Source organism: Elephas maximus, chromosome 11, assembly GCF_024166365.1.
Source record: "Elephas maximus indicus isolate mEleMax1 chromosome 11, mEleMax1 primary haplotype, whole genome shotgun sequence".
NCBI lineage: Eukaryota > Metazoa > Chordata > Mammalia > Proboscidea > Elephantidae > Elephas > Elephas maximus.
In genome coordinates, this window is record NC_064829.1 from 70847164 (window position 1) to 70866707 (window position 19544).

At 37.5% G+C, this 19544-nt stretch overlaps 1 long non-coding RNA gene across 1 annotated transcript in view; it reads left to right on the forward strand.

Annotated features, from left to right (window-relative positions):
• Nucleotides 1-18440, forward strand: part of LOC126085769 (uncharacterized) — an 80585-nt gene extending 62145 nt beyond the window's left edge. The window contains exon 4 of the long non-coding RNA XR_007519346.1: nt 18252-18440. This is a non-coding gene — a long non-coding RNA (uncharacterized LOC126085769). The remainder of the gene's footprint in view (nt 1-18251) is intronic.
• Nucleotides 18441-19544: the final 1104 nt, after the last annotated feature.

Genomic DNA, 19544 nt, shown 5'->3' on the forward strand with positions numbered 1-19544 from the left:
ATTTGCCAGGGGCTGGGAGGGAGGGGAGGTGGGGAGTGACTACTTAATGGTACAAGGCTTCTTTTTGGGGTGATGTAAATATTTTGGAACTAGATAGAAGTAGTGGTTATACAACATTGCAAATGTACTAAATGCCCCTGAAGTGTACACATTAAAATGGTTAATTTTATGTTATATGAATTCTATCTCAAAGAAAAAAAATGACGAAGAAATGACAACAGTGATCAGGTCCTTGCCCCTTTCTCAGTTACCACCTGTGGGTCCAGGACAACCTCTGTGGGGCTGCCTCCTTGGGAAGGAGTGACACAGTTCCCACAATCTCTCATGTTAGCCCTTTAGGTGTGAAGCCCATCCTCAAAGCAGAAAGTGCAGTACAACCCTGGCCTACCATTTATTGGGGTTTGTCCCTGGGTGGTGCAAATGGTTATTTGCTCAGCTACTAACAGAAAGGTCGAAGGTTGTCTTAGTCATCTAATGCTGCTATAACAGAAATTCCACAAGTAGACGACTTTAACAAAGAGAAATTTATTCTCTCACAGTCTAGGAGACTAGAGGTCCAAATTCAGAGTGTCAGCTCCAAGGGAAGGCTTTCTCTCTCTGTCGGCTCTGGAGGAAGGTCCTTGTCATCAATCTTCCCTTGGTCGAGGAGCTTCTCAGTGCAGGGACCTGGGTCCAAAGAATGCGCTCTGCTCCTGGCACTGCTTTCTTTTTTTTTTTTTTTAATTGTACTTTAAATGAAGGTTTACAGAGCAAACTAGTTTCTCATTAAACAGTTAGTACACATATTGTTTTATGACATTGGTTAACAACCCAAAGACATGTCAACACTCTCCCTTCTCGACCTTGGGTTCCCTATTATCAACTTTCCTGTCCCCTCCTACCTTCTAGTCCTTGTCCCTAGGCTGGTGTGTCCCTTTAGTCTCGTTTTGTTTAATGGGCCTATCTTACCTTTGGCTGAAGGGTGACCCTTAGGATTGACCTCACTACTGAGTGAAAAGGATGCCCGGGGACCATACTTTCAGGGTTTCTCCAGTCTCTGTCAGGCCAGTAAGTCTGGTGTTTTTTTGTGAGTTAGAATTCTGTTCTACATTTTTCGCCAGCTCTGTCCTGGACCCTCTATTGTGATCCCTATCAGAGCAGTCAGTGGTGGTAGCCGGGCACCAGCTAGTTGTACTGGATTCAGTCTGGCAGAGGCCCTGGTAGATGTGGTCCATTAGTCCTTTGGACTAATCTTTCCCTTGTATCTTTAGTTGTCTTCATTCTCCTTTGCTCCCGAAGGGGTGAGACCAGAGGAATATCTTAGGTGGCCATTCACAGGCTTTTAAGACCCCAGATGCTACTCACCAAAGTAGAATATAGGACATTTTCTTTATACACTATGTTACTGGCACTGCTTTCTTGTTGGTATGAAGTCCCCATGGCTCTTTGCTCTCTTCTCTCTTTTATATCTCAAAAGAGATTGGCCCTAAGACATGACCTAGTCTTATAGATTGAGTCCTGACTCATTAAGAAAACTGCTTCTAATCCTGCCTCACTGACATAGAGGCAGGATTTACAACACATAGGAAAATCACATCAGATGACAAAGTGGTAGCTGATCACACAATAGTGGGAGTCATGGACTAAGCCAAGTTGACAGATATTCAGGAGGGACACAACTCAATCCTTAACAGAGGTTCTAATCTACTCAGAGGTGCCTAGGAAGAAAGGCTTCCGAAAGGTCACAGCCGTTGAAAACCCTATGGAGCACAGCTCTACCCTGAAACCCATGAGGTCCCCATGAGTCAGAATCAACTCAACAACTGGTTTGGTTTTGTCAGTTTGGGGAAAAGCCATGTATCCCAGAGCCAGTTCCTGATCTCCCTTGTGTCCCTCTTCCCACCTCCCCCTAGCCTGCTGATAAGCAGGTCTAGGATGTTCTACCCAGGACCAGCTGCATAATTTGTAGCACCCAGTGTAAAATGAAATTGCAGGGCCCCAGTAAAAAATCATTAAGATTTTCAAGATGGTGAGAGTGAGCATTTAAATAAGCATGGGGCCTTTCTGAGCAGGGGGCCTGTGCAGCAGTACAGGTGGAACGCCCACAAAGCTGGCCCTGGTGCCACCCACTGGTCTCTTGGTCTTCTCTCCATCATTGTTTTATTCACGCCCACCCAGCACTACAGCCTTCTTTCTGGTAACAACGATTATAGTATCTTCTGAGCCACTTGTGATCACTCAACTGTCCTCACAGAGCCATCTTCTAAAAACAGATCAGTTTGGCACCTTCCCAGTCTGTCTTCTCTCCCGTCCCCCTCACATTGTTCAAGATTCAATTTACTTCATGCTTGAGCCACAGTGGGCCCTGGAGAATCCTGATGGCCATAGGGCTCACTTCCATGACAGGAGAGTTGTGGCCCCAGAAGTGAGCTGACTGGCTCATGCCCAGCAGGACTGCGCCCTGTGCCAGTGGAAGGGGGAGAGTCTGATCATCTCCTAGGCCCAAGCCCTGAGATTCTATGTGTACTTTAGGCTGACATGTACTATTACCCTGATTTTCACAGGTGAGTAAACTGAGGCTCAGAGAGGTTAAGTGATTTCAGCAAGGTCACACAGGTGGTTAAGAGTTTCATTTTGGGTACAAATATAACTTAGGAATGCTTAAGATATTTCTGTGCTTTACTTTTTACAATACTGCCTCATATATAGTTACCTGTTAGCACTCTGTTAAGATCAGGAGAGTTTTTTTTTTTTTGAAACTGAAACTTAGCCAGCAAACCTATTTAGTTTGCTGGCTAAGTTTCAGTTTCATTTTCTTTCTATCACTTAAGTTTCACTTTTGTTTCTCAGGATATTCTCTTACCTTTTTTAGTATTATTGCCTGATCCTGCTTGTTATAATTGTTTCTTTGTGCCTTTAACCTGATTTTTGGCAAGTCTGGTTTGGAGTTTTTACTTCTCTGATAGACGGGACTATGTTCACATTGAAAAACTTTTTGGAGGGGTCTGGCTTGTCATATGGGAATATCCTAAAATATACTAGTTATTCTGAGGCAGATATGCCTAAATTTATTTTAAACAGTTTAAGGTATACCACCATGAAAGTTTGTTCTAGAAATTAAACTAAATGTATCTACTTTATTAGTGTCATAAATTTGCCCAATAGATGCCTCAGGATTTTTGTGTCCATGGTTGACCTGCCCTATGTATATATTCCTTGATGTGAAAAGGCCACCAAAAATCTGTGAGATCCTAATCCGCCCAACTTGAGCAAACCATACCCGGTACTTCTGCCTCTGCCTGGAGAAAGGGCTGATTCAGAACTTCCTGAACCAACTGGTGTTCTGCCCATCAAATGAGGAAAGGAGCTCAGAAAGCCGCTTCCTCCTTCTCCTCTTCCCTCACAGCTTATCCTTAGTTCTGTAGGAATCCAAACTGCCCAACGACCCATCCAGGGGATAACACATACTAGAAAGTCTGAAGAAAGGATTCAAAATAGTGCCCCAAATGGTTAGATTACTTTTCAGACTTGACAACATTTAAGGGGGTGGGGTGGGGACAGGGGGAGATTGAACTTCTATTTAGACAACACACTAAGATATTTAAACTCCAAACAATTTCTGCTTAAAGCTAAATCTTTGATGCTCCCGTTAAACTTTTTAAGACATGTTTTTATTCCAAAATTAACATGTCTTCAATTTTGACAATTTGGAAAACAGGAAAAAAATAGAGAAAGGAAAAAACACAAATTACAGTCCTGCTGTTCAAAGACAACTCCTCTTTGTATTTTGGTATATTCCTTTTCATTTCTTTTTTCTACTTATATTTTGCATTGTTTTGATCATGCTATATGTACAATTTCATATCCTGATTTTTTTCACTTAACATTATATCATAGCAGCTCCCTTTGTTGATCCAAGATTTACCATCTACATTTTAATGGTTACATAATATTCTCTCATGCATACATCATGCATTTGCCTGTTTACTTATTTTTGAACATTAATATTGCAAATCATCCTATTATAAACATGTTTGTATATAAAGTTTTTTTTCTTTTTCTGATTTCAGATTGTTTCTTTAGGACAAATTCCCAGAAGTAGATATAGTAAGAGTGCAAAAATATTTTATGGTTCTTGATACATATTGTCAAGTTGTTTTAAAGGAGTTGTGGCAGTTTACACTCTAAAGTGGGCTATCTAATGTAACAGTTCCTGGCAGAATAAGTGAGTAAAGTTGTCTGAAGCAAATATTCCATTAAGAGCAGTTCGCCACACAACTAATTTATGCAAAAGCATCCTTTATCTATGCCTCTGAAAGGTTTTTAGTCTCTGACTAATGTGACCATATTTGAATTTAAAAATCAAGTTTAACCAGTATATTTACTTGACAAGGAGGCAGGAAGAAAAGTATAAGATGTGCTCCATGTTACATAGGATGGACACAAACTATACACAAGAAATAAATAGGAGGGAAACGGTTGTTGAACTGGGTGGTAAGTGCTATGGCAGCTCAGAAAAAGATGGACCCATGTTGACTGGAATGACTGGGGAAGACAAGTTAGTTATTTTCCTCTGGCAGAGGTGGAACCTCATCATGAAGAATGGGTTGAACTTCCATAAAATAAAGAAGAGGTGAGAAGGGCCTTCTAGACCTGGAAAATAGCATTTACAGATTGTTTGTTGTACATATTGGAAAATGAGCAGGCAGTAGGCAAAATTGGCAAGGGATATATACTACATTTGTACATTAAATATCCCATTTCCTGGTTTGTAGTCAAAAGAGCTAATCGACATAAGCTCATATACTTTTAGAGCTAGGCGAGACCTACTGGGCAATCACACAACCCAATACTCCCACATTTTACAAATGAAGTAGACGTCAGTGATTTTTGTATGTTTATCTTATAACCTGAGACTCTGCCAAACTCTTCTATTGGTTTCAGTACTTTTCTGAAGGATTTCTTAGGGTTTTCTGTGTATAAGATCATGTCATCTGCAAATAGAGATAATTTTACTTCCTCCTTGCCAATCCGGTTGCCCTTTATTTCTTTGTCTAGCCTAATTGCTCTGGCTAGGGCCTCTAGCACAATGTTGAATAAGAGTGGTGATAAAGGGCATCCTTGTCTGGTTCCTGTTCTCAAGGCAAATGCTTTCAGGCTCTCTCCATTTAGAGTGATGTTGGCTGTTGGCTTTGTATAAATGCCCTTTATTATGTTGAGGAATTTTCCTTCAATTCCTATTTTGCTGAGAGTTTTTATCATAAATGGGTGTTGGACTTTGTCAAATGCCTTTTCTGCATCAATTGATAAGATCATGTGGTTTTTGTCTTTTGTTTTATTTTTATGGTGGATTACATTAATCGTTTTTCTAATATTAAACCAGCCTTGCATACCTGGTATAAATCCCACTTGGTCGTGGTGGATTATTTTTTTGATATGTTGTTGAATTCTATTGGCTAGAATTTTGTTGCGGATTTTTGCATCTATGTTCATGAGGGATATAGGTCTGTAATTTTCTTTTTTTGTGATGTCTTTACCTGGTTTTGGTATCAGGGATATGGTGGCTTCATAGAATGAGTTAGGTAGTATTCTGAAATGAATCAGACGTCAGTGAAGGAGTAGAGGCTTTATGTTCTTTGTCCTAAGGCAGTGCTCTTTCCACTGGTCCCTTACTACTAATCCTGTACGCTAAGGTACACCAGATGCGAATCTGATATAGACCTGGATTACTTAACTCTTTAAATGGTGTTACATTTATATGGTTTCCTGATATACACACAGATCGAGAGAGACAGAGAGAGAGAATTCTTACAGAACTGGGAAAATAATAGAGAAAAAAATTGCCAGGTAGGAGTAATTATGTACATAGGAAGAGGTGACTGAGTTTTGAAAAGCTTCAAAGTTAATTCCATGCCTGTATTAGAATATTTTATGTGGAATAATTAAATGGTATACCTAACATTGAAATTATTTGTGTCTTCCATATGTAAGCATATTTAAAGGAAGCTTGCAAATACCATAATCATCATATAAATTAAACTTTTGTCCAGAACCTCTACTACGTAGAAGTAACCCAGCTATATTTTATAAGGAATGCAATAAATAATAGAGTGGAGGATATACCCCCAAGGAACTTATAATTTAACTGAGGAAATAAGATATAGAAACATATAGCTACAAGTGCCAAATTATTTGGTATGGACAACTTTTACGTAACTTCTATTACTAGTGTAGTGTCTCACTAAGAGTAGAAGGGAAGAAAAGAAGGAAGAGAGGAAGGGAGGGAGGAAGGAAAAGACCATTTCCAGGTGTGATATCCAGGGTAGAGTCCCTGAAAGAGTGAAGTTTTGAGTTGGATTCTAATTGATAGTTAAGATTTAGATGAACTGAGAGGAGATAAGAAATATTCCAGACAGGAATAAAACAGTTTATTCTTGTAAATATGTTCTCTAATATTTACAAATTAACTTTCCAAAATAGACAAATGTGGTACAACCATGCATATGAGTGTATATATATATATAGCATAAAATTAATAGTACACATTACCAAGAGATAATTTTAAAACAAGAGAAAAAAAATACATATAGTCTAAAAGATAGCATTGAAAAGTAAATACATTGTTTATTCTCCAAAAGATAAAAACAACTAAACAAAAACTACAACCTGAATACTTTCCCCTGATTGTATTGTCATAACCTAGAACAGTCAGGAAGAGAAAATACAGTCATTCTTTGGGATCTTCAGGGGATTAGTTCCAGGATCCCTGTGTATACCCAAATCCGAGGATGCTTAAGTCCTTTATATAAAATGCTGTAGTATTTGCATGTAACCTATGCACATCCTCCTGTGTACTTTAAATCATCTCTAAATTACATATAATACCTAATACAACATAAATCCTATGTAAATAGTTGTTATATAGTACTGTATTGTTTAGGGAATAATGACAAGAAAAAAAGTGTGGGCACAACACAAGTAGCTAACGAATGAGACGCAAGGCGAACAATGCTCAAACGATGAGTGCTGGAGAGAGAATGAGAGCTTGTGAAATGGAGGGAAGCTACAGCAGGGTATGCCTACACATCACTTGATTCAGCATAGTGCTTGGCACACAGCAAATTCAAGTTCTACTTTTTGGAAATTTCTAAAAATTAAAAAAAAATATTTTCCGTCCACGATTGGTTGAATCTGCATGTGCAGAACCCACGTATACAGAGAGCTGACTGTATACCATTCCCTGACATTTCTAAAATATATTAGTGACTCGTGATTGATTACACTGTTGCAAAATACTGGTGAGTGCCAGTTCTCTTGTTGTGTATGTAAGTTCAGTTCTGTGTGATTGCGTGGGGGCAAAGGTATTGCAAGTGAACACAGATCACTTACTTTGCACACAATACCTTTGCCCCAAATAACCCTATGCACCTTTTATATGGTGAAAGAATTAGAGCCATTATTCTACGTATTAGTCTCTAAAATATAAAGGCTTTCTTTCCCTTCCAAGGTTTTTGAACTATAAGAAATGCACTATACCCAGGTGCAGAACACGCATAAAGAGTTTTTGTTATAATATTCTCTTTTAAAAGTATTCGTGTTTTCTTTTTGGTGTGTCTCCACTGTGTCTCTTCATTTCTTTTTTTTATAATTGTACTTTGGATGATGGTTTACAAAACAAACCAGCTTCTCATTAAACAGTACACATATTATTTTATGACATTGGTTAACAACCCCACAAAATGTCAACACTTTCCCTTCTCGACCTTGGGTTCCCTACCAGCTTTCCTGTCACCTCCTGCCTCCTAATCCTTGTCTCTGGGCTGGTGTGCCCCTTTAGTCTCATTTTGTTTTATGGGCCTGTCTAATCTTTGGCTGAAGGGTGAACCTCAGAAGTGACTTCACTACTGTGCTGAAAGGCTGTCCAGGAGCTATACTCTTGGGGTTTCTCCAGTCTTTGTCAGGCCACTAAGTCTGGTGTTTTTTTGTGAGTTAGAATTTTGTTCTACACTTTTCTCCAGCTCTGCCTGGGACCCTTTTTTGTGATCCATATCAGAGCAGTCAGTGGTGTTAGCCAGGCACCATCTAGTTGTACTTGACTCAGTCTGGTGGAGACCATGGTAGATGTGGTCCAGTAGCCCTGTGGACTAATCTTTCCCTTGTATCTTTAGTTGTCTTCATTCTCGCTTGCTTCAGCAGGGTGAAACCAGTGGAATATCTTAGACGGCCGCTCACAGGCTTTTAAGACCCCAGATGCAACTCACCAAAGTAGAATGTAGAACATTTTCTTTATAAACTATGTTCTGCCAATTGAGCTATATGTTCCTGGACACGATGGTCCTCACAGCCCTCAGCCCAGCACTTCAGTGCCTCAGGGAGTTTCGGTGTATCCAAGGAGCTTCCATGACCTTGCCTTGGACAAGCTGTGCTGGCTTCCCCAGTATTGTGTACTGTCCCACCGTTTACCAAAGTTACCACTTATCTATTGTCTATTTAGTGTTTTTCCATCCCCACCTTTCCCCTGCCTCTTAACCTTCAAAGATTGTTTCTTTTTGTGTGTAAACCTTTTCATGAGTTTTTATAGTAGTAGCTTCATACAATATTTGTCCTTTTGTGATTGACTTATTTCACTCAGCATAGTGCTTTCCAGATTTATCCATGTTGTGAGATGCTTCACAGATTCATCATTGTTCTTTATCCTTGCATAGTACTCCATTGTACATATGTACCATAGTTTGTTTATCCATTCATCTTTTGATGGGCATTGTCTTAGTCATCTAGTGCTGCTAAAACAGAAATACCACAAGTGGGTGGCTTTAACAAAGAGAAGTTTATTCTCTCACAGTCCGGTAGGCCAGAAGTCTGAATTCAGGGTGCCAACTCCAGGCGAAGTCTCTCTCTCTCTCTGTTGGCTCTGTAGGAAGGTCCTTGTCATCAGTCTTCCCTTGGTCTGGGAGCATCTCAGTGGAGGAACCTCAGGTCCAAAGGACACACTTTGCTCCCAGTACTGCTTTCTTGGTGGTATGAGGTCCCCCTCTCTGCTAGCTTTCTTTTCATCTCTTAAGAGATAAAAGGTGGTGCAGGTGACACCCCAGGGAAATTCCCTTTACCTTGGATCAAGGATGTGACCTAGGATGTGACCACCCTAATCCTCTTTAACATAAAATTACAATCACATAATGGAGAACCACCTCAGAATACTGGGAATCATGGCCTAAGTAAGTTAATACTTTTAGGGGGACATAATTCAATCCATGACAGGCATCTAGGTTGTTTTCATCTTTTTGCTATTGTGGACAATGCTGCAATGAGCATGGGTGTACATATGTCTATTCATGTGAAAACTCTTATTTCTCTAGGATATATTCCTAGGAGTGGGATGGCTGGATCATACGGTATTTCTACAACTAGCTTTCTAAGGAAGTGGCATATCTTTTTCCAAAATGGTTGTATCATTTCGCATTCCCACCAGCAATGCATAAGAGCTCCCATCTCCCCATAGCCTCTCCAACATTTGTTATTTTCTGTTTTTTGTTTTTTTTTTTTGATTCGTGCCAGTAATGCCAAGGTGAGATGGTATCTCATTGTTTTGATTTGCATTTCTCTAATGGCAAGGGACCATGAGCATTTCCTCATATGTCTGTTAGCTGCTTGAATGTCTTCTTTGGTGAAGTGACTGTTCATTTCCTTTGCTCATTTTTTAATTGGATTATTTCTCTTTTTGTTGTAAACATGTTGGATCTTCCTATAGATTTTAGAGATTAGACCTTTGTTAGATTTGTAATAGCCAAAAAGTTTTTCCCAGTCTGTAGGTTCTCTTTTTACTCTTTTGGTGAAGTCTTTTGATGAGCTTAAACGTTTAATTTTTAGAAGATCCCAGTTATCTAGCTTATCTTCTGGAGTTCGCGTGTTGTTAGTTATGGTTTGTATTCTGTTAATGCCGTGTATTAGGGCTTCTACCGTTGATCCTATTTTTTCTTCTATTTGTAATTTTGGGCTTTATATTTAGGTCTTTGATCCATTTTGAATTAGTTTTTGTGTATGGTGTGAGGTATGGGTCCTGTTTCTTTTTTTTTGCAGATGGATATCCAGTTTTGTCAGCACCATTTGTTAAGAAGACTATCTTTTCTCCTTTTGATGGACTTTGGGCCCTGTATTTGTGTTTTTTGAATGAAAAGTTATTTAATCTAAATTCTTGTCAGTTCTTTAATCCAAGTTGTACATAGATGTATGTAGATATATGACAACTATAGCATAAAGGAGTGGTGGCAAATGAGCAGTAGTAAACAAACCTATATATTACAAGGTTTCTACATGTTGCATGAAGTAGAAACAACATTAATTCTAACCTGATTGCCAAAAGTTAAGGATGTATATTGTAATCCCTATAAAAAAAATACTTTAAGAATGTGCATGAGCAAAACACCAGACTGGCTGAGGGAGAAGCATTGCAAATCCTTTCCCCAAAAAGCAATGATAAAATCTGACAAAATAGTCCAAAAAAAAAAAAACCCTCAGGACTCTATAAATTAACCAAAGACATACAAACAAAAAGAGATGCATTTATTCAAGAAAAACTGATGCTTAGGTCAGTGGGAGTCTGTGGTGTTTTAGCCTGGGGCTGTTCCCAACCTCCCATTACCTCCACTTCCATGATGCTGTAGTTGTACCATGGTAGAGTAGGCCATGAGTGGCAGCTGCCATTTCATTTTGAGCAGAGCTTGAAAAAACTCATGCCTAGAGGTACTGTCAAAAACAATAGTGATCTCAGTACCAAACAATCAGGGAGGGCCAGCATTATAGCCAGCCTGAAGTTGAAATATGGGTTGGGGCAAGCAGCAGACCAGCCAGAAATTTAAAGAAGTTATCTGGTGACTGAGATAGCCATAGTGGTTCCTAATAAGCTCCTAACTATCCTTGAGTATCTGGAAGACTGAATGCATGATTGTGCTCAAGAGAAAGCAGAGAAGGCCCTAGTTATCTACTTGTACCTGGCTGAATATGAAGCTTTGTGCACACAGAAAATAATGGCAGGGGTAGACTTGTAAACTGCCTGAACATTAAATATGATCTTTAAACCAAACACATATCCACTGCTAAAGGATAGAAGTTCACTGGATCAAAGTGTTTAAATATAATTTCTGTTCAGTCATTAGCTGGCCACTAAGCAATGCTGCTACCAGATTTAACAAAGAAGGATAAGGAGAAAAAGAAAAGCTGAGCAGAAACACCAGCAGCTGCACATTGCAAGGGAGACAGATCCCATATGATTAGTCCAGGAGAGTCACTAAGGAAACAAAGAAAACAGCAAAAATTAGCAACCTCCAATTGAGGGGATCAGAATCCAGAGCTGCTAGAATATATTATCTAAAATATTCAGTTTTCAATAAAAAATTATGAGACATGTGAAGAAACAGTAAAATGTGACCTATATGCAGCAAAATAAGGAAGTCGATAGAAACTATCTTTGAGGTGGCCTGGATATTGGATGTTGCAGACAAAGACTTTAAATTGGCTATTATAAATATGATCAAAGAACTAAAAAATGATATCCAAAGAAGGAAAACAATATATGACAACAATGCTTCATCAAATAGAAAATATTTATAAAGAGATAAAATTATATTTAAAAAGAACCAAATGGAAACATGGTTGTTATTGTTAGGTGCTGTCATGTCAGTTCCCACTCATAATAACCCTATGGACAACAGAAAGAAACACTGCCCAGTCCTGCACCATCCTCATGATCATTGTTATGCTTGAGCCCATTGTTGCAGCCACTGTGTCAATTCATCTGGTTGAGGGTCTTCCTCTTTTTCGCTGATGCTATACATTACCAAGCATGATGTCCTTCTCCAGGGACTGGTCTCTCTGGATAACATATCCAAAGTGCATGAAACAAAGTCTCACCATCCTTGGCTGTACTTCTTCCAAGACAGATTTGTTCATTCTTCTGGCAGTCCATGATGTATTCAACATTCTTTGCCAACACCATAATTCAAGGGTGTCAGTTCTTCTTCAGTCTTCCTTATTCACTGACCAGCTTTCACATGCATATGAGGTGGCTGAAAATACCATGGCTTGGATCAAGCATACCTTAGTCCCCAAAGTGACTTCTTTGCTTTTTAACACTAGAAATACTAATAATTACTAGTATGCTACTAATTCTAGAATACTAGAAATACCATGAAAATACTAGAATTGATAATTACAATAATTGAAATTAAAAATTCACTAGGGAAGTTAAATAGCAGATTTGAGTTGGCAGAAGAAAGAATCAGTGAACTTGTAGATCAAAAGAAATTATTCAATCTGAAGAGCAACAAGAACAACAACAAAAAAAGAGACAAAAATGAGCAGAGCTTCAGAGACCTAGGGACACCGTTAAGCTAACCAACATACATGTAATGTGAGTACCAGAATGAGAGGAGAAAAAGAAAGGGGCAGAAAAAAAAAATATTTGAAGAAATAAAACCTGAAAACCTCTCAAATCTGATGCAAAGCTTAACTGACACATTCAAGAAGCTCAGCAAATTCTAAATAGGATAAACATCTACATATCACAGTAAAATCATAGTCAAATTGTTGAAAGCCAAGTCCAGGGCCAGCTTTGCAGTCACTATTTAAAAATTCTTAATAATTCATGAACAAGAGGCCCCCTTTCATTTTGCACTGGGTCCTGACAAAGACAAAGGGAAAATCTTGAAAGTGGCAAGAGCAAAATGACTCCTCATTTACAAGAGAACCACAATAATATTAACAGATGACTTTTCATAAGAATGGGGGCTAGAAGGTAGTGGAATGACATATTCAAAGTGCTGAAAGAAAAAAAAAAACGAAACCCAGAACTGACTGAGAGAATTTGATGCTTGTAGACTTGCCTTATAAGAAATACTAAAGGAGTCCTTGAGGATGAAAGGAAATAACAGCAAATGGAAGGTAAATGGAATCCCCATGAAGAAATAAAGAGCACCAGTAAAGGTAGTTACATAAGTAAATATAAAAGACATTATAAATACTTTTTTTCCTGTTTTACTATCTAAACTAATCAAAAATATAATTGCATAAAACAATAATTATAAAATTGTATTTTGGGACATATAAAGAATAAAAATGTAACACACATGATAATTATTGAACAAAGGAAAAGGGAGGAGAAGAAGCTACTGGATCAAGAAAATGCACCAGACAGTAACTTGAATCCACATGAAGAATGAAGAGCACCTAAAATGGTAAACAATAATTGGCGATTTCAATACCTCACTCTTAATAATTAATAAGAACAATGAGACAGAGAATCAGCAAGGCTATAGAAGACTTGATGACTACAGAACACTCCATCCAACCACAGAATACACATTCTTTTCAAGCACATATGGAACACTTTCCAAGATAGTCTATATACTATGCCACAAAGGAAGTCTCAAAGAATTAAACAAACTTAAAGAATCGAAATATTACAGATTTATTTTACTACCACAATGGAACTAAATTAGAAAGCAACAAATCTGGAAATTAAACAGCACAATTCTAAACAATCCACGAGTCAAAGAAGAAACTACAAGGGAAATTAGAAAATATTTTGAATAGAATAGAGAAAAAAAATATTAAAATTAATGGAATGCAGCTAAACAGCACACATATAGAATTTTGTAGCTTTAAACACACCGCAATAGAAAAGAAGAAAAATCTCAAATCAATAACCTAAACTTCCACTTTAATAAACTAGAAAAGGAAAAGTAAACCAAGCCCAAAGTAATCAGAAAGAATGAAGTAATAAAGATCAGAGTGGAAATCAGAGATATAGAAAGCAGAAAATAGAGGAAAAACCAATGAAACCAAATTTATTCTTTGATAAAAAATAAAAATATTGACAAAACTTTACTAGACTGACAAAGAAAAAATTTGAGAAGACACAAATTACTAAAATCAGGAATGAAAGAGAGGACATCACTATCGACCGTACAGAAATTGAAAAGGTTATAATGAAATACTATGAAGAACTTTATGCCAACAAATTACACAACTTAAATGAAATGGACAAATTCCTAGAAAGATAAAAATGACCAAAACTGACTCAACAAGAAACAGGAAACTGAATAGATCTATAAAAGTAAAAAAATAGAATTAGTCATTTTAAATCTTCCATAAATAAAATTTCAGGCCCAGGTAGCTTCACTAGAGAATTCTATAAATCATTTAAAATAGAAATAATACTATCTTTCATAAATTATCCCAGGACATGGAGGTGGAAGAAACACTTCCCAAGTTATTCAATGAGGCCGGTATTAACCTGATACCAAAACCGAAGTCATCAGAAGAAAAGAAAACTATAGAACAATATCCCTCATGAATATAGATGCAAAAATCCTCAAGAAAATATTAGCAAATTGAATTCAGCAACATATAAAAAGGATTATACATTATGATCAAGTGGAATTCATCCCAGGAATGCACGGTTAGTTTATTACCCACAAATCATTTAATGTAACACACCATATAAAAAGATACAGTAAAAAAAAAAAAAATGATCTCAACAGACACAGAAAAAGCACTGGATAAAATCCAGCACCCATTCATGATAAAAACTCTCAACCAACTAGGAAGGGAAGGAAACTTGCACAATTTGATAAAGAGTGTCTACTAAAAATGTACAGCTAACATCGTACTGTACTTCATGCTGAAAAACTGATTTTTTTTTCCCACGAGATTGGGGAAAACGTGTGAGTGTTAACTCTCACCACTTCTATTTGACATTGTACCATAAATTCTAGCCAGTGCAATCAGGGAAGAAAAAGAAGCAAGTGGCATGCAGATTGGATAGGATAAAGTAACACTGTCTTTATTCACAGACTCAGGATTGTGTATGTATAATCTTAAAAGAATACACACACACACACACACACACGCACACCGACTTACTAGAACAAATAAACAAGTTCAGCAAGGTTGCAGGATAAAAGCTCAACATACGAAAACCAATTCTATTTTCATATGCTAGCAATGAACAGCCCAAAACTAAAATTAAGACGGCGCTGGGTTTTATATGTTCTTGACAGAAAAATGCAGCACCTACAAACTGCACAGCATATGACATATATACTCTGTGAAAACATACACATATATACATGTGCATACACACAACACAGTTACAGAAAACATTGGAAATTGTACAGTAGTTACCTGTAGGTAGTAAAATTATGGATAATTTTAAGTCCTTTTTTTTATAAATAAAATTTTTAACAGTGAACCTCTGTGACCTTTCTATCGGGACACAAATGATGTTATTTCGAACGCTTTAAGTCCTTTAATTAAGAACATCTCACATTATCTAGATGGTGTCGTGGCTGAACACACAGTAGACATATGTGACGGAATCTTAATACCTGGACTTAGCTTCTACTTCTGTGAAATAAAACTGTTCTCATGCCTTTTAAAAATAGCAATACATTTGAAACTTGACGAAAAACCTTTAAAAGTTGTAAATGCTGATGGAACATTTGAAACATAAATACTGTGTGCAAGAAAAATAAAGTTTGACTTGAGGTTTAACAGCAAAATAAATATATTTGAATACCTCAAGTACAGTCTGAAAGAGACAAATGCAGCCAGAGTATTGTTTAATTTAGATAATACAAGGGTAAGTCAAAAAGTATTGCCACTAGAGTCCCAGTTCACACATGCAAACTCTAAACAATACGTGTTTAAACATGTCTCTGTGATCAGTAGATGGATGCAGACAAGTTCTCTCCGTAACACACTTATCTTAGTCTCCTCAGGGTGCCTTAAAAAAAAAAAAAAGAAAGAAAGAAAAGGATACTTTTTGTGCCTTGGAGAAAAAAACAATTTTGAGATCAAGGATAATATCAAAATTTACCAAAACTCAAGTGGTATCTTCCCAAATCACTTAAGTTTCGCAACAAGTTAGTGGGAATGCTGCCCCACATAAAACAACAATCTTTAGATGGATCAAGTGTTTTAAGAAAGGTCTGGAAGACCTTGAAGATGAGCCAAGAGATGGAAGGCCGGTCAAAAAGTTATGGCAACTGTTTTTTGTTTTTTGTTTTTTTTGGATTCCAAAGGGGTAATCTTGACAGATTTTCTTGAAGGACACAGGGTGATCACTAGGGCTTATTATGAAGATGTTTTTAAGAAAATTAGAAACTGCGTTGGTGAGAAAAAGTCCAGGAAAGTTGCTCCGCAGAATTTTTTTCCATCGTGACAATGTACCTGCTCATTCTTCAGGGGAGCAAGGGCTGTTCTGAGAATTTCATTGGGAAACCTTACTCTTTTCACCCTACAGCCCAGATCTTGCCCCCTCAGACTTTTTTTTCCCCCCAAAACTCAAAGAACATCTAAAAGGAACACCATTTGAGTCTTTTGAGGATGCCGAAACTGCCGTTTCTGACGTGGCATAAATCAAAGAGTGCAGAATTCTTTGGGAAAGGGCTAGAGAGATGGAAATATGCATAAACCTAGATGGAGGATATGTCTAGAAACAATAGTTTCACATTTTGGAAATTTTTGTTTATAAAGGTTTCTATGATTTTGTAGCAATACTTTTTGGCTTATCCTCATATTTGTTTAACTTGTATCCACATAGCTTCATGATAGTTGAAAACAGCAAAAAAGAAAACAAATATTTTCCTACATCATAAACAAATTGGCGGAGGCCTGGTTGCGTAACGGTTAAGCGTTCAGCTGCTAACCACAAGGTCAGCAATTCAAATCCATCAGCCGCTCCTTGGAAACCCTATGATGCAGTTCTACTCTGTCCTATAGGGTCGCTCTGAGTCAGAATCAAACTCGACAGGAACGGGGAACAAATTGGCTGGGTATTAACTGAATAGTTTTTGAATGAACTAACGAAACCAATCATTTATTTTGCCACAATGTAAAAACCATGTGTTTTAAAAGTAAAATTTTATAAAAGTAATTAGATCTTATGTAACAGCCGTCGGTCGTGTGACTTTAGGTAATAGTCTCTAGTATGTATTTCCTGCTTTACATAATGGTTTTTAACTAGCCCTGTAAAGATGAAAAGTAAAGGTTTAAATTCTACAGAATTGATTTTTTTTATTCTTCCAAAAAGTCTTTTTGTCCCAATAAATAATAGTATTTTTGCAATGATACTGTTTGGAATATAAATGATATACATGCACACAGTGTATAAAATTAAAACGATGTGAAAGCACAGGAAGGGCAGGCTCCTCAAGTCACCACACACAAGCCCAGACTGAAAAACCAAACCCAGTGACCCTATAGGACAGAGTGGAACTGCCCCATAGGTTTCTAAGGCTGTAACCTCTACAGAAAAGGAGCCCTGGTAGAGCAGTGGTTAAGCACTGGTCTGCTAACCGAAAGGTCAGCAGTTTGAACTCACCAGCTACTCCGAGGGAGAAAGATACGGCAGTCTGTTTCCATAAAGAGTAAAAAAAGAGCCTTGGAAACCCTATGGGACAGTTCTACCCTGTCCTACAGGGTCATTAGGAGTCGGGATCGACTCGATGGCGATAGGAATCTTCATGCGAGCAGACAGCAATATCTCTCTTCCTTGGAGCAGGATGGTGGATTAAAACCATTGATCTTCATGCTAGCAGTGCTTAACTACTATACCACCGAGGCCAGGGTCTGGAAAATTGATCTTATTTGCTTACCCAGCATTGATAAAACTCAGGGGGGAGTGACCCCTCTAACTAAACTTACAAGAGACTGGTAACCAGAATGTCATTGTGTTTATTTACAAGGTAGGATATCCCTTTCTTGGGAATGGGTTATGTATCTCCATTCGCCAGTGTATCCTGTTTCCCCGCATTAAGTTACTGGCAAACTGAATTGGTAATCAAAAGATTGTTTAATTCTGAATCAGAATCACAGTGTAAAAACTGGATGGGCTCAAAGATTTTTCATTAGGGTGAGGGAAAAGCCCAAAGAACTAACTCTTCTCCCACAAGAGTATGTCTTTCTAGGGATGGAAAACTCATGTCCACCAGATAGACATATTGAAAAGTACTGCATAAACCATATCGAATGCATATACTGTCTGTGGTGGATGTCTAGTTTCCATATTTTAGAACAAGAAGCCATCTTAAGTCTCTTTTGAAATATGATAGCAAATAAATAAAATTAATTAAAATACCTTAATTATAATGGACTCCACAGTGAACACCACCCTTCTAGTACTCAGTCATGATTTCATGTAGTTAGGTTCCACTGTGATTATTTTGCAGCCTTCTTTAGAAAAAAAAAAAATTTTTTTTTTTTTTTTTTTTTAGGAAAGTTTTTGAGGATGACCTTGATTTGACTTGGCTATGTCCCAGGTTCCCTTCGTAACACATCGACAAACTGACTCTTGGGACACGTTATGACTCTGCAAGCTATTACAAGCTGATTCTAAGTTTTTGAAATGTCATTATGTGGGGGTAACAAATTCAGAAAACCAGTTATCCATTAGGCTTTAAGTTCCCTTTGCAAATCTTATTATTCTATTTTAGATATAATTTTAGTAGGGACTTTGGTTAATGCTTGGCCCCATTTACAAACCCAGTTAATTAAGTACTATATAAGTAGTGTACTTTTTTTTTTTTTGAGCCATTTAAAACTAAGTTGTAGTTATCATGACATTTCAGCCTTAATGCTTCAGCATATGCCTCTTGAGAACAAGGAATTTTTCTATACAACTGCAATGTCATCTTATTCAAGAAAACTAACACCGATAGAATAATATCTAACAAGAAGTCTGTATTCAAATTAAGGTAATTACTCTAAAATATCTTTTAGGTGTTTGTTTCTTTTTTAAATCTAGGATCCAAACAGGAATCATGAATTTCATTTGGTTGTCAAGTCTCTTCAGTTTCCTTAAATCTGCAACAGTCCCCTGTTGGTTTTTGCTTTTGTGACATTGATATTTTTGAAGAATCAGGCCACTTATCTTGTATAATGTCCCACAATCCAGATTTGTCTTATTTCTTCATGATTATATCCAGTTTAATTGTGGTAAGAATACTACGAGCTATATTTTGTACTTCCAGTGACATCCATGACATGAGGAAGAACATAATATTGTCCCATTATTGGCGATGCTAATTTTGACCACAGGTTTAAGGTGGCGTTCACTATATTTATCCACGTAAAAGTATCTTTTCTCCTTTATAATTAAGTGAGGTGATACTTTCAGAACAAGTGAATATCTCATTACCTAACAACTTTTCACCCAATGGTGAAAATACCTGAGTCAGATTTGGTGGTTTCAAAAAGATGCTTTCTTTATTCTTTCCTCTGAAAATTTTGTTTGTTGGCATTCTACTGTAAAGAAGAGCTTTTTCTGCACTCTCCCCTTCCCACTTTTTCTTTGAGGATTGCTATGAACTTGGATTTGTTTTTGACCCAGTGGTACCATCTTATTCTTTTGATAGTCAAATTCTGCCAAATTCAGCCAGTAAGAATCCTTTTAAGCTGACTCATGTGTTCTTTTGAATTATCCCAATCCTTCTTCAGGCAATTCCTTACTTTCTGGCAGACTGACCTTCCCATTCCTGCTCCTAGAATTAGCAATTTTTCTAATTCTT